At 48.2% G+C, this 12,168-nt stretch overlaps 1 protein-coding gene across 1 annotated transcript in view; it reads right to left on the reverse strand.

The window, feature by feature from the left end:
- Positions 1 to 11,787, reverse strand: part of LPAR1 (lysophosphatidic acid receptor 1) — a 135,572-nt gene extending 123,785 nt beyond the window's left edge. The window contains exon 1 of the mRNA XM_047700531.1: positions 10,938 to 11,787. The gene's annotated coding sequence lies outside the window, so the exon portion shown is untranslated. The remainder of the gene's footprint in view (positions 1 to 10,937) is intronic.
- Between the last annotated feature and the right edge of the window lie 381 nt (positions 11,788 to 12,168).

A 12,168-nucleotide genomic window follows, 5' to 3' on the forward strand; every position in this document is an offset into this window, starting at 1 on the left:
TCTCTATCAAGGTCTCTTCTACTCTTCGCATCTTCACCTCCCAGTTTCACTTAACTCATCTTCCCAGCCTCAGTATAAACACCACTTTCTCCAAGAAACTCCTCCCACCCTCCCAAAGCTGGTCTCCCTGCCATACTCTTCCAGGACACCCTGCTTTCCTCAAACATTCCAATCACCCCGGGGGTTACTTGTTCAAGGCTGCCTCCTTCCCTAGACTGTAAATCCCAAGCACTCAAGACCGTACGTTATGGACTATATAACATGCTCAGTATATTAATTTTGAATTTTAAAAATGTCCGTTCAAAAGACTTTCTTCAGAAAGTCAGAGTTCTACTATGTGCCAGGTACTGTACTAAGCATCGGGAACAGAGCAGTAAGAACGAAAAATTTTTAAAAACTACTTTCCCTCACTTAAGAAGTCAAAAGACAATACAGTGGAGGAAACAAAAAAATATCAGGCATGTCGATAAATGGGAAAGGTCATACAATTTTAAATGAAGTCATTAGGGCAGGCTGCACTAAGAAGGTGGTTATTTGAGTGGAGACCTGAAAATGGAAAGAGAGCAAGCATACTGATACCAGGGAACAGAGAACTGCCGGCAGAAGCCACAGTCCACCGTGTAGTTAAGCTCGCCCACGGAGACGACTGAGAAGAAGGCTGGGGCTCTGGGAACACCAGCACCTCAAGATGGCCGAGAAGCCAAGCAAGCAGAGATGGGAAATAATGAAACATGTTACATATTAAACATTGTGACTACCAGGTTGTCACTGGAAATTAAACATGATTTTAATGGCATGTGTACTTAGGACACAACACGGGATGCTACCCACTATTCGGGAAGATCAAATATTCAAAAAACTGCAAGAAATGATCCCAAGATGGAAGGAGGAAGTTATTCTTTGAGGGACAGCACTATGGCTGAGTCTCCTGTACTTTCCAGATTCTAAAAGCAGCATGTACTGTTTTTACTATTAAATGGAAAGGAGTGTAATTTTAAAGATTTATTTATTTATTTATTTGACGGACGGAGATCACAAGCAGGCAGAGAGACAGGCAGAGAGGGGGGGGGGGAAGCAGGCTTCCCGCCAAGCAGAGAGCCCGATGTGGGGCTCGATCCCAGGACCCTGGAATCACGACCCGAGCCGAAGGCAGAGGTTGTAACCCATGGAGCCACCCAGGCGCCTCAGGAGTATAATTTTAAAGAATCATAATGGCCCAGACAGAAAAACGACTAAGAACAGATGTGTCCTTATCCTAGCTCACATGCAGGAAACCATGCCAATATAATGACACAAAATGGAAATACACTGTTAATTAGAAAAGTTTTTTTTTTTTTTCTTGACCAAGTAAATAGCAAAGTTGTACTGTATCCTATTTTTACCTTAATCAGCCAATGGAAGCTTACATGTACTAGACCAGATTTTATAAATCCCCACGACAAACCTGTTGAGGTCTCCACATCTGGTCTTTTGGCTAGGGGGAGTTTCCAGAGTTTTGCTGAGTTTCTCAGCTTGTCTTCTATTGTAGCAATGACTGTAATAGCACTTTCACTGCTGAGTCCCGCGGTAAATTAAAACTATACTTTGCAATTCCTCTCAGCACCCAAACTATCACTGGTGTTCTGACTAGTCTCAGAGTTGTCTTTTCCTTTGCCAAAATGAATTGTTTTGGGAGCTTTCCTGCACCCAAAGGGACATCGAGCTGGGACTTCTTCCTCTGTCTGATCCCAGGACTGCCTCATCAAGAGAAGCCGCCGTGAGCGCCCAGGGAATGTGTGACATAGCCTGTAAGACTATTTCAATCACCTGCTAGAAAGAAAAACAGCCTGAAGAATCAAAATACATCTTGTCCTTGTTAAAATACCAAGTATGGGACGCCTGAGTGGCTCAGTGGGTTAAGCCTCTGCCTTCAGCTCAGGTCATGATCCCAGGGTCCTAGGATCAAGCCCAGCATCGGGCTCCCTGCTCAGCAGGGAGCCTGTTTCTCCCTCTGCCTGCTGCTCTGCCTACTTCTGGTCTCTCTTGCTCTGTCAAATAAATAAATAAAAATATTTTTTTAAAAAACCACCAAGAATATTGAGGGTGAGGGTCCTTTCACAATGTATGCATGCATCCAATCATCACATTGTACACTTTAAATATCTTAACATTTTCTGTCAATTATACCTCCATAAAGCTGGGGGAGGGCATTTTGTATATTGAAAAAAACATGAGTATATATACCACTCTTCTCACTCTAAAAGTGCTCTTCAGCTTATCCCATAAATTTCACTGGCATTTACTCTGACATATAACAATTTCTCCCCAATACTGCCAAGCTCTGACTTAGCCAAGCTTCAAACTCACATTCCAGCTACCAGCTGAAAATCTTTGCCTAAAACCGACATGCCTCACTGGAAGAATTCTTATACTGTCACGTCCCCTCTGCTAACGGCTTCGACAAGCCTTTTTTTTTTTTTTTTTGGCCCCCATGACTTTGCCCCCTTCTGTGGGCACTGCAAGATTGACGCAAAGCAAACCATCATTCTGCCACAAACCCTAACCAGTCACTCACATGCAGTCCCTGGGCCTTCTATGCTTCCATGTGGAATGAGCTGCTCAGCCAGCCTGTGCACAGAGGCCAGAATTCTGCTGCAAATCCTTCCTCTCCTCCAAGGCAGAGTTGTTCTCTCTATCCTCAGATGCTCAGATAGCACTTGGTTTAAACCTCAGCTTCAAGTATTCATCATTGTCTGCCTGGTCTTGGGCATTTGTTTTCATGGTTCTCCATCTTTATGAGCTACTTGAGAGAAGGGACCATACTTCCTGGGTGTATTTTTTTATTATTATCATTTTTTACTTGAGTGTCCTGAGCCATGAGGACTTAACCATGGAAGTGCTCCAGGACCAGGATTTCGGCCGCACGAAGCTGAAATGACGAGGTCTCAGAGAAAGTGACAAGGGAACCAGATTCTGTTGAAATTGGAAGTCAGTTATCCTGCCCTAGCCTTTGAACTTTTAGGTCTCTGTGTGGACGCCAAGGACAGCAAGCAGTTCTGTATGGAACTACAATAGAATACTGAATACAGAATGAATGCCTCGTTTTCTTGACGGGACAATAACCCCTCTTCCAACAAATCACAGCCCAAGATGGCGAAGCAGTTCCTTCGCAAAAGGAATTCTGTCTCAGCCGGGAGTCTCCCATAGCAAGAGCCCACCACCCTTGCCGTCTGATTACTGACTTCGAAGAGGGTCCTTGCTTAATACCGGCACCATGAAACCTGCCGCAGATAAGGAGCTCCACCTGTCTTCTCTGGGGGCATGCTCGCTGGGCCTACCACAAACGTCTTGTTTTCCTCCTAACAAAAGGTTCACAGATGCCAGAGTCGCGCTCCCCAAGGCCCCTCCTCCCCTCACCGGACACCCAGATGAAGCAGAGTCTTGTGAGAATAACATTCTTTGCAATGCTATTTGTTGTCTCGGTGGTCACGCAGCTGGAAATAGTTTTCTTGCTCCCTGTTCCTAACAGCCAGACCTCCGTCTCTGATAGAAGCCTCACGGAGTGACACCGGACTGCGCCGGCTCAGGAAAGCCTCACGTGCTCCTGGGACTTCAAGCATCTGAGCCCTGGCAACAGCCTTCATGACAAACAGAGGAAGGGGCGAGCGTGTGCACCCAGACACACAGACACTTGGGTATCTATAAACAGACCTGCACACACACACAGAAATATCTACTACACACGACAAGTTTGTAGATCTGTACGAGCAGAAGCACAAGTGTGGAAGGCCATGCGACCAACTGTTGACAAAGAAGGTACATCGCGTGCTTAAGGTTAAAGGGGCTGAGGGAGGTTATTGTGTTTACTTTAGACACATCTATACTGTTTGGATCATTACAAAATCCACATCTTTTTATAAATGGATGCAGCTACCTTCTTTTGGTTAGAACATTTTCTGCTGTGTTCACTCCCTCTGGGATCGAAACCAGTGAAATGCATTAACAGCAAAGTTCGGAGATAGTGTGGCCTCAAAAGAACTCTGACTCTCCAGTGAACACTAGATCTGGATTATTCTAGTAAAGCATAAACTGAAAATAGAAACTTAAACACACATTGGGTCAAAATTGATATCTAAAATGAGAGCGCCTGGGTGGCTCATTCTGTTAAGCCTCTGTCTTTGGCTCAGGTCACAGTCTCAGGGTCCTGGGATCCAGCCCCGTGTCAGGCTCCCTGCTCAACGTGGAAGTCTGCTTCTCCCTCTGCCCTCCCTCTTGCTCATGCTTGCACTCCTTCTCTCTCTCAAATGAATAAAATCTTTAAAACAATAAAATAAAAATATCCAAAATGAGATGGAAGCAAGTCAAGGTTACAGGTAAGACACAGCTGCATCTGGCTCTACAATGGACACAAACAGGTAAATCTCAGCAAAACATTTCAAGTTTCAAAGTTGACAATGAGAATACCAGGCTCTGTGTCCTCCTGTTTACGAGGGAAAGGCTAACTTACCTGGAGCCACCGCGACTTAAATGGAAGAATAATTCCACAATCATGCTCCATATTTGAAGCATTTCAAAAGAACTTCCATTAAAACAGTACAACAGAATGAGAACTCCCTGAAAAGGAACCTTACACATCTTGTTTTCTTCTGTGTCCCAGTATATGTCAGGTGTGCAACCAATATCCACTGACTATGGAACAAATAAATGAACAAATGAAAGATTAAGGAACAAGTAAATGAAAACTAGAATTAGCAAGCAGATAATGTCAGGTCTTATTCCCATTTTACAGATGTAAAAAGAGAGAAACATTGACTTAGTGCAATAATAGCAAATCTATTTGCTACAAATACAAAGCCTTTTGATTCCCTCTATCTTGATCCCTTTTTTCTCTTTTAGGTTCCTTGATTTCTCTCCTAGGGTCCTTCAAAATCCTGATCTTTCAGCAGCCTTCACTGACCCTGACCACCACCACCACCACGCCCTTGAAGGTCAGGTGTCCCTGCTGGGTGCTCCCATACTGCCTGGCACTCATCTCCCTCCTCACACGTGCTGCACTGAATCACTTGTTACACGGAATCTGTTAACATGTCTGTACCTCCTGGAGGACTCCCAGCACCGACCACCTAGCACAATGCTTATTACATAGCAGGCGGTCACTTCAGTGCTGCTAGAGTTAGGGGGAACTGGTCTCCTCTGCCCCTGAATTATTTCTCCTTCCAAAGAGCCAGGAATATCCTTCCGTTAGGGCAGAATTTCAGGATGAAGGCAGTTTACAGGCTGGTCAAGGAGAACCACTTAGACAAAGAAAACCAAGGATGACAGATTTACATGAAATCAAATCTAGTCCATTGTTTTGATATTTAAGGAACTGGATAAAGGGAAACTTGCTACAAAGAAGTGGTTCACAGGAGCACCCTCGTAAGCATAGGCACCTATGATGGCTGTAATGAACAAAATTCCCTTCATCGGTTTCAACCTAGGAAATCCCACCCCCAGAGAGACCCACGACCAGGTGTTATGGGTCAAACTTTCTTTTTCTCTTTTAGAGAAACAGGCTGGTTTTGAAATTCTTTTCCCTTATCTCCATATTAAATACAACAAACACAGCCTGCTCTAGCTCATTCAGGCTTATACATGTTTGTTTTAGCACTAAAGTTAAGAGTCTGCCCTGTCATTCTAGCACTTTTTCAAAAACGGTACTACAAAAATAAAAAAAAATTATAACCTAGATCCATGCACACAGTACAACAGTCCTCTTTCATTTCTGAAAGAAATTTGTATTTTACATGAACGTCAAGGTTCATGTTTCTATAGCAGCAATCGGGTGACAGGAGCTAACATCAAAGTGGTAGGACAATCTTCTTTGCTCCATCTCCGTAAGTCAGTAACAACAATGCTACGGTGAAATCATACTAACCTGCAGGAAAAAAATGTCAGGGCATTTAAATAAAATCACAATCACCACCATCCTCTCTTACTTCCCTCCCTAGAAACTGAAGAAACAAAGTATCCTTCTAAGAAACAGTATACAACCCTGGGCTCCTTCAAGTTAACTAATTAAACACGCCAAAGCCAGGTTCCCTTGTAAAAGATAAAACTGGTGGGAGGATCCTTCATTCAAATTGTTTCCAGAAGATAGTAAAAAACAGCTGACATAATCTCCTTTTATTAAGGCTCTTGGGTACCCCAGCATCTCCAGATTCAAGGCATTAGAAGACTTAGCCAGACTAGCTCAACCTGTGACATACAGCCGAAAAGCCACCCAACTCCTACCTGTGACATGGAGGCACTGTGGGAGGAGAAGAAACAGACCGGCCCGAAAGAGATTCTTCCTATCTGAGAGGTTATGAACTAGACACCGTAGCTCTGGAGATTTAGGGAGGAAAAAAAAAAAAAAAAAACAGGAGGGGAAAAAAAATGACTGGAAAGGAGATTCTTAAAGAAGTATTCGTCTATACCCTGAAGCTACTTCTATTGGAATTATGTTTAAAGGATTTTCAGGGTTGGGTCTAGCCCTCACTGCAGTCTCCAAAGTATTGCTCTCTCCTACCTCCTCCCCTTTACAAGGCCATTAGCCCCATTTCAAAACTAATAATAATTCTTTCTCTTCTGCATGACAAATATCCAACCGCTGTGGTTAAACGCTACGTATAAGATAAACAGGGTCAAGAATGCTGGTTGCCATCAGAGTCATGTTTAAATTAGCATTAACTAGCAGGCCCTTTCCTAAACAAAACAAAATGCTTTCTTGGTCAGCTCTGGGCCTGGAGAGTGATTTTAACTCACACGCTCAAAAGGCCTCGCAAGCATCATTAATTTCTGCTCAATGAAATTTCTCGAAAGACCACTATTGGTTTGGGAGGACTGTGGACGAAGAAACTACATATCATTTATTCTATCATTTTTATATAATCTGGATGAGCCGGCAGCAGTGCCCGAAAATTCACTAGCCATGAGTTACAATGAAAAGTAAAGGAATCAAAGCTCAGTCCTTTCACACATTTCACCTCTCACGACGCCCCAGTAGGCATCACCATTGTCTTTTGGCATTTTGGGGGTTAATGCCTAGTCCTTCCCAACCCCACATAGCACAACTTCTTAAAATAACATCCAAGGTCCCCCCTAATTTACCGGCTGGTCCCTTTCCAGCCTTCAATACCCCAGACTCCAACTATATCTTCGTTCTCCACCATTCATCTTTTTTTTTTCTTTTAAATTTTATTTTTTATAAACATATATTTTTATCCCCAGGGGTACAGGTCTGCGACACCATTCATCTTTTAAGAGATGCATCCATTTAAGGATCCTTCAAGGCCCTTCTGTGAAGTCTTCCCCAGAGTCAGAAGTTCATTTTCCATTCCAGAGCATGCCAAGGGTTCTTGGGTTCTACAGCTGCCCCCTAGTTATGCAAACCAGCTACTATGTTAGCTGCATGTTTCCTCTCTCCACTGCTGCTCCTTCTAAAGCCTCCTTTTTAGCATCTTTGTGTCTCTCTCTGTAGGAGAAATTCAGTAACTGCTTATTCTATTACAATCTTCTCCTTTTTTCCCAACCTTCTAAGGCATCCATAATAGTTCCCCACTTGGTATTTTAAGTAATAACACAAAAGGGATGGAGGGAGGGGGCAGGATATGTAAAAAACAAGAAACCAAATAGTATGATGCTGAGTTAACAAGGCCAGAGCAAACTTTGAGACTTTAAACCAAGAGCTTATGTTCCCAGTTTTATTACATCACACTTCACTTTTAAAATAAATCATGTTCCTCAAGTGTGTATGCATATGGGTACAAAAAAAAGAAACCCTAAAAAAAAAAGACCAGCCACACATTAAGCACAGACATTAAAATCTTGACCTTAAACTAAATTTTAACTGTTATTTGTTGAACACTTGGAGCTTCCCACTGAAAATGATACAGTGTATTCTGCCCAGAGTGCAACTTTCCTTACTAAGCATTTGAAATAAGATTCTTGGCCCTAAAAATCACAAACTTAAAGACTGAATGTCATTATGTAGCAAAAAAACTTAGCAAGTGAGAGCTTCACTTTCTTTGAATTTCCCAGTCTAACAGAGCAGATTCAATAAGGCCTTGAAAAATCTATAATTTTTTTTAAATGAAATTTCTGTTTGGTAAATATTAGCTTCAAACAAAAATAGAAGTTTCCAAACACAAGTTGTTGAAAGAGCTGCCCTTCCCATCTCTGTATTTTTCCCCATCTTTCACAGGGATACTGAGATCCTCCGAGTGAGTGTCCACGGCACTGGGCAGCTGCGAGCCTGAGACAGTGGGGCAAATGGGAAGCTGGTCAGCTCCCACAACAGAGAATACCCTCACATCACATCACTTTTAAGGCTGAACAAGTTCACTCACTGTAAGAGAATAATGGAAGACTGAGGGGGTCTGGGGGAGTATTACTGATGCCGTTGTGGAGGAGGAAAAGAAAAAACAGAGGAAAATCAACCCCCCTGGGTCAAGGTTCTACCCCTACCCACCCCTCCAGGCATCTCTTACAGCAGGTTGTGTTTTTGTTTTTGTTTTTGTTTTCTACCTTTCATCCTGTTGCCCTCTCACTTCCCTTCTAGAATAACCCATTCACACTTTACTCTCTTCATACTGTTCCAGCAGAGGATAACCAACCGCCAGGTTCTAATTACTTGGGGGAGCTGGAAAGAACAGCGAAGATCATTAAATCCATCCATTTTCCAGATGAGTACCAGGAGGTCAAGGAAAAGCTGACCTGACTGGCTGAGGTGGCACCACTAGGGGACGTGGTGAGCATACAGGCTCAGATTAGGACAACCCACTCTTCCCTCCTGGCCCTGCCTTCAGCCGGTCCCTTCCCCCTACGCACTACCTCTTTCCCTAGTTATTCAGCTTCTTTATCCTCAAATTAAACAGCGTGAAGTGAAACACAGACTTAACACACTTAACATGCTAATCGTTATTCACAGTTTTGCATTCAAGGCAAATTTGCTCACTCCTACCAGATTTAGAGAACCGAGGACAGAAACAACTAGATGGTACAGTGTGTGTAAGAGAGAAACAGACAGACAGACAGAATGCAATTTAACTCAGTCCAAACCATCAGAACGTCAGTATACACCCTTTTCCTTCAGGCCTACTCTTCTATTTGACAAGGGAATGGCTTCTTAGAATTTAAAAGGTTTCCCAGTGCAGTCTCCCTTTAACCAGAATCGCAGGCTTTAAATCACAGACCTCTGGCTTCACAGTTATGCTTACGCTGGGCAAACAACACTTATGCAAATAAGTGAAAAACACGGACTGTTAGAGCCTGAAGGAATAGAAGATTTTATCCTAGTAACGGCAGTTACAAGTTTCCGATATTCAGGTTTGCAAATGTGCACCTATGCCAATGGGAATCGGTGCAACTTTAACAAGGGAGCACTCTCTGAAAACCCACATTTACGAAAAATCCAGAGATTTCAACAAACAAGAAAAGAAAGAGAAGTGGCGACAGAGAGCAACAATCTCGGGCCCCAGACTGAAGGCAGCAACAAGTCCTGCATGCCGTCATGCCTCACACACCAAAGGCCAAATGGCAGCAAAGAAAAAAATAAGAATAAAATTTAAATCCATTCATAACAAACTAGTCCTACACAAACCAAACGAGCCTGTCGGTTTCAAAACCACCAACTCTAAGCCAGGTCCCTCCCTTGCCTTCAATTTCCCAGTTACTTGCTGAGCGTGTTTGTTAGGCGGCTGCACAGAAACGAAGTTGAAAGTCCGCAGCTGGAGAGAGACTAAGGAGTCGCCCGAGAGAAGCAAGTGGTGCGGGAGCTCCGCGCTGCGGGGCGCAGGGTATCCCGGCGATCCACGTCCACCCCGACCCGGCTCTGGGGTAATTTCGAGCCCTCCACCCCCTGCAAGCCTTCTCGCGCTCCCACCCAGACCCAGGTAACCCGAGGCCACCTACGTGTCACTTGGGCGGGTCCGGGACGCAAACGCGGCACCAAGCGCGGGCCCCGGGGCGCACGGACCTGGCCGGTGGGGGGGCACGAAAGGGCCGGCGGCCGGGGCGGCTGCGGCAACTTCCCTCCCGGGGCTCGGTCAACTGGTTGGCGGCGGAGGCCAGGAGAGCCTCGCCTCCCGCAGGCCAGCTCGCAAGCGCGCACGCCCACCCACAGCCGACCCAGGCGAGCGCGCGCGCGCGCACACACACTTACACTCGCTCGCACACTCGCACGCACAGCCACAAAGCCTGTCTGCCCCGGGACAGTGCGAGCCGGGCGCGCCGTGCGGCGGCGCAGGCGACGCGGCGGCCACTGGCTTCGCGCCCTGTCCCCCGCCCGGCGCCCGCCCCTTTACCTGCGCCCGCCGCTGGCCCCAGGGCTGGCCCCCCGCGGCGCGCTCGCTCCCCGCCGCCCGCGCCCGGCCCTCCACCCGCTCCCTCGGCAGTCGCCCGGAACGGGGCCGCCCCCTGCGCCCACCCCCCGGGGGAAGCCGGGGAGGGCTCCGCGGCGCCGGCGCCCAGGCCGCCCAAGATCCGGGCAGCGCTCCGCCACGGACGGAGCAGTCGCACCCGGAGGAGCGCCAGCCGCCGCTGGGGCCGCCTGCTCGCGCTTTGGCGCGCGGGCCGGGGCGGCGGGGGAGGGGGCGCCGAGGGAGAGCCGGGGCCGCGGCGGGGACGCCAGCCTCCTTTCTTCTCCGCCTTCTTTCTTTTCTGCCGGCTCCACGTAGCACCAGTCAGCAACTCCCGCACCCCCGACTCCCTCCCCCTGGCCCGCTCCGTCACCTGGCGTGACGCCCCCGGAGCCCCGACCCTCGGCGCGCCCCCTCCCCCATCATGGCGACCTCCGGGCACCGGCCGCTGGGCGGGAGCGGAGGGGCGCCGAAGCCTCCCGTTACGGTCCCACCCCCGCCCCCTCCGCAGCCCCCAGTGACCCAAGGTCGGGGAGACCCGCGGCCGCCGGCTCGGATGCTCGCCCCTCCCGCGCTCACCTCAGCGCCCGCCAGCTTGCTGGGCTGGGGGGGCTCCCTCGCACCGCGCGTTTTCATTTTGTCGCTCTCCTCTTCCCCCTCGAAAAGCTCTGGAAAACATCGCGGGCCCGCAAAACCCCTGAAGTCTGGGCCTCTCTCGTAGTTCAGCTTCTCAACTTTGCAGAAGACACGAAGTTTCTCCCCGCACAGCCTGTAACCCGAGGCTGCAAAGAGCCGAGAGTCGACTTTTCGGCTAGAAAGGTGCACGCGTTTCTGTGTCTGAGTTTTCCGCTGACTCGATCTGCAGTACCAGCAAGTGGGACTGGGCTCCCCTAGATCTCCGGAGCCGGGATTACACGCTTCTCTTCCGCTTTCCCAGTCAAACTTTCAGTGCAAACTACCAGTTGCAGGCGAGTGATTAAGGGCGGGGAATGCACACCTGGAGGTGTGGGCGGGAGCGGCGCGGGACTGAGGCCTGGGGCTCGAGCTCTGGAAGGTGGCAGCCACAGGGGATCGCCCTGGTCCTGCGTCAACACCCGCTCCCTCGGGGGCTTTCCAGCCGCGCCACCTCCCACCCACGCCACCTCCCACCCACCTCCCGCTTCCCACCCTTAGCTTCCCAGGATTTCCACAGTTGGGGCACTTCTCTGCCTCTCGCTCCGCTGCCCAAGTCGCCACGCCTCAAAAGTAGCTGTTTAGGAGTAAAAGCTGAGGGCTCTCTCGCCTGAAAGGACACATAAGAGACCGGGACAGCGGTGTGGCGTGGGGACTCGCTCGGCGGGACGGTAACTGCGTCGGAGGAAGAAACGCAGGACGGAGATGGGGGGCTGCACTGGTGGGAGTCGCTCGGTAATCTCCGGCTTTCCGAAAGGAGAGGCCCCTTTAAACCGCAGTGGGCGGAGAGGGGAAGACTTCTCAGAAGGGATGGAAACTTTTCTAGATACAAGTGAGGTATGCTTCTGCTAGGACCTGACCCGCTCCTGCCCGCGACTGCTTAGAACTTGACCGTATTGGCCTGTGGTTTTCACAGGATGCGCAGGGCTAAGACCTGTCCGCTAGTCAGTTACTACCTAAAGAGGTTTCTTTTAAAAAAATAATCTTTCAGGAGCGCCTGAGTGGCTCAGTGGGTTAAAGTCTCTGCCTTCGTCTGCGGTCATGATTCCAGGTTCGTGGGATCGAGCCCCGCATCGGGCTCTCTGCTCAGCAGGGAGCCTGCTTCCTCCTCTCTCTCTGCCTGCCTCTCTGCCTACTT

This window comes from Lutra lutra, chromosome 13 (genome assembly GCF_902655055.1).
Source record: "Lutra lutra chromosome 13, mLutLut1.2, whole genome shotgun sequence".
Classification (NCBI taxonomy): domain Eukaryota; kingdom Metazoa; phylum Chordata; class Mammalia; order Carnivora; family Mustelidae; genus Lutra; species Lutra lutra.